The 3,979-nt window shown below is 43.4% G+C and overlaps 1 pseudogene; it reads right to left on the reverse strand.

Moving 5' to 3' along the window:
- Positions 1 to 222: 222 nt before the first annotated feature.
- Positions 223 to 1,339, reverse strand: LOC123846561 (actin, cytoplasmic 2-like; annotated as a pseudogene).
- Positions 1,340 to 3,979: the final 2,640 nt, after the last annotated feature.

Consider the following 3,979-nt stretch of genomic DNA (forward strand, 5'->3'; position numbering starts at 1 on the left):
AACATATACCAACGGAATAGTTAACTTGGATACAAGATCAATATCAGCAACAAGTTCTACAATCCAGTGCTGATATCAGATACAAGCTTCAAGGACAAATTTCTTCTCAAAGGCTTATTCTAGTGTCCTGAGTCTAGCATGAGGTGTATACATTTGCCAGGGCAAATTTATACTCCGGAGTTCATTCATGCAGCAAATGCTACAAAGCTGCTCGCAGTCCATTTAGAAGCATTCCTGGTGGATGATGGAGGGGCCCAACTCATCATACTCGGGCTTGCTGATCCACATCTGCTGGAAGGTGGACAGTGAGGCTAGCATGGAGCCCCCGATCCACACGGAGTACTTGCATTCAGGAGGAGAGATGATCTTGATCTTCATCATGCTGGGCTCCAGAGCTGTGATATCCCTCTGCATCCTGTCTGCGATTCTGGGGTACATGGTGGTCCTGCCAGACAGCACTGTGTTAGCGTAGAGGTCCTTCCGGATATTGATGTCACACTTCATGATGGAGTTGAAGGTGGTCTCGTGGATGTCACAGGACTTCAATACCCAGGAAGCAAGGCTGGAAGAGCATCTCGGGACTGTGGAATCCCTCGTTGCCACTGGTGATCACCTGCCCATCTGGCAGCTCATAGCTCTTCTCCAGAAAGGAGGAGGATGAGGTGATGGCCATCTCCTGCTCGAAATCCAAAGCGATGTAGCAGAGCTTCTCCTTGATGTCATGCACGATTTCCCACTCAGTGGTGGTGGTGAAGCTGTGTCCACCCTCCGTGAGGATCTTCAGAAGGTAGGTCATCAGGTCCTGTCCAGTCAGGTCCAGACACAGGATGGAGTGGAGCAAGGCATGCCCCTTGTAGATGGGCACAGTGTGGGTGACCCCATCCTCAGAATCCATGACAATACCAGTGGTGTGGCCAGAAGCATATAGGGACAGCACAGCCTGGATGGCTACATACATGGCTGGAGTGTTGAAGGTCTCTGTGATCTGAGTCATCTCATGGTTGGCCTTGGGGTTTGGGGGGGCCTCGGTCAGCAGCACAGGGTGCTCCTTGGGGATCATGTGCAAAAGGTGTGGTGCCAGATCTTCTCCATGTCATCCCTGTTGGTGATAATGCTGTGTTCGATGGGATTCTTGAGGGTCAGGATGCCCCACTTGCTCTGGGTCTCATCACCCATGTAGGAATCCTTTTGGCCCATGCCCACCATATAACACCCTGATGTCGGGGCTGCCAGATGATGGACAGGAACAAGGCTCAGGGGGGGTGTCATCCCCAGCAAAGTCCGCCGTGCACCTGCCAGAGCCATTGTCAAAGACAAGCACTGGGATCTCCTTTTCCATTGAGGTCGGTGAAGGTGATGGGAGAACGCGGAGTGTGGGAGAACGTGGAGCGCGGGCTGGCTGCCACGGGTGAGCTAGAATCAGGATTTTAAACCATGCAGTTGCATTCAACGTCTAAGCTCTTAAATTCCTTTATCCTTTAAGTAAAGGTCCCATCAACTTCTCTAATCGTCTTCCCCCAAATTAACTATTATTTACTGTTCACTGTAGATTACAAAGGTAAAGTTTAATAACTGGAAAATAACCATTAGCTTTCTCATGAAAATATCAGTGAATCAGATATATTATAAAATATATGAAATTAATTATATGTATACCTGTAATTAAATATAATTAATCACATAAAATTAATACATTATAAAATATATTTAAGTATTCATGGACCCAGATGTCAACCCAAGAGAAATGAAAACTCATGTCTACATAAAAACATGTATGTGAATGTTCATAGCAGCATTATTCATAATAGCCAAAAAGTGGAAACAGTTCAAATGTCCATGAACTGTTGATTGATAAGCAAAATGTGGTATACCCACACAATGGAATATTATCAGCAATAAAAAGGAATGAAGTACTAATACATGCTATCCTATGGATGAACCTTGGAAACATGCTAATTGAAAGAAGCCAATCATAAAGGACCACATACTGTATAATTCCACTTATGAGAATTCTCCAGAATAGGTAAATCAATAGAGACAATGTACATTAGTGGTACCTAGGCCTGGGGTTAGAGGTGTGTAATAGGCAATGACTGAGAAAAGGTAGATTTCTTTTGGGGATGATGAACATATTCTAAAATTGATTGTAGTGATGGTTTCACAACTCTGTAAACATATTAAAAACCATTGAGCTGTATACTTTAAATGTATGAATTTTATAGCATTTAAAGTAAATCTTAATAAAGCTGCTGAAACTTCAGGACAGTGAAAGGACATTATGATCAAAATCCATTTGGTTATTTCAATCTGTTCTTGAAATCTAAAGAATTAATAAAAATATAATCAAGAACACCTTCATAAATCAAGGTAGATAGTTTGCTGCTCAGATATGACAAGGTTTTGATGAGAAGAGAAAGCAGATGTTTTAAAACCACAAGAAACAACCACAAAGTTACATAAATGGTCAGAAAAAAAGGAAGAAAGAAAACTTATATAAGAATCTATAACACATCTCAGCTTTAGTTTAGTTTGCATTTGTTAATATTTGGATTTTATTTATTTATTTTTAAAGATTTTATTTATTTATTTGAGAGAGAGAGCAAGAGAGCACAAGCAGGGGGAACAGCAGGGGGAGAGGGAGAATCAGGCTCCCCGCCAAGCAGGGAGCCCCATGTGGGGCTCGATCCCAGGACCCTGGGATCATACCTGAGCCGAAGGCAGGCACTTAACCATCTGAGCCACCCAGGCACCCCTCGTATTTGGATTTTAGAGATGACTTCTTTAACATGGTTTTATTTATTTATTTATTTTAATTTTTAAGATTTTATTTATTTATTTGTCAGAGAGAGAGAGATTGAGAGAGAGAGCGAGAGAGCACAAGCAGGGGGAGCAGCAGAGGGAGAAGCAGGCTCCCCGCTAAGCAGGGAGCCCAATGCAAGATTCGATCCCAGGGCCCCGGGATCATGACCTGAGCCGAAGGCAGACGCTTAGCCAACTGAGCCACCCAGGTGTCCCTAACATTATTTTAAAATATAACAAATTTCTGGCAAAGGAGACAGGTAAACTAGCTGTGACGGCATGGTAGCTAAGCTCCAAAGATGGCCCCTGATATACTCCCTATTATTCATGCTTTTGTATGGTTCCCTCTCATACAGAATCTGGATTGACCTCACTCTTTTTTTTTTAATTAGTAATATTTTAAATAAGATTTAAAGTGTCATACAAAATTTTGAAGCTTGATGATGGGTGCGTGAACACTCATTCACTTTTTGTATCTTTGAACATTTCTCTACTTTTTTGTTTTGTTTTGTTTTGTTTTAACCAATGGAATACAGTGAAAGTGACATTAGGTCAGTTCTAGACTTAAGCTTTACAAATACTTGGCAATTTTTGCTCTTGCGCATTTTTTGTGCAAAAGGGAGAGGGAGAGAAAATCTTAAGCAGGCTCCGGGGCGGGGGGCCCAGTGGGGCTCAATCTCACAACCATGGGATCAAGACCTGAGCCAAGATCAAGAGTCTGATGCTTAACCAACTGAACTACCCAGGCACCCTGCTTTTGCACTTTTGGAGAGTCCTGAAGTGCCATGTAAAAAAGTCGGGCTACCCTGCTGGAGAGATTGTAGAGACCACTTTTAGGCAACCAACTTAAACAATGGAAACCTGAGTGTGGTAGAAGGGCCCACAGTTACCCCCTAGCTGAATACAAACAGGCTTATTAGGCGACCCACCTCAAAATATCCATAAGCCTTGGCAGACCAATGGGTTACTTACACCCAGACACGGGTAACAAAAAAAGGAAAATTCCATAGTTCCCACACGTCCTCACCTTCCCTCTTAACTGCAGCGCCCCCACCACTGCCTCCTAGCAGACAGCCTCTTCTGTCTCTACCGTCCAGCCCACTGCTCCCTTGCAGTGTAGTCAATAAACTTCTATCTCGTTTTTTCTGTCTTGGGTGAATTCTGTCAACACTCGCACTGC

The sequence above is a fragment of the Mirounga angustirostris genome, unplaced genomic scaffold (assembly GCF_029215605.1).
Source record: "Mirounga angustirostris isolate CCGP_5_RB_7025 unplaced genomic scaffold, mMirAng1.0.hap1 SCAF_6, whole genome shotgun sequence".
Classification (NCBI taxonomy): Eukaryota; Metazoa; Chordata; class Mammalia; order Carnivora; family Phocidae; genus Mirounga; species Mirounga angustirostris.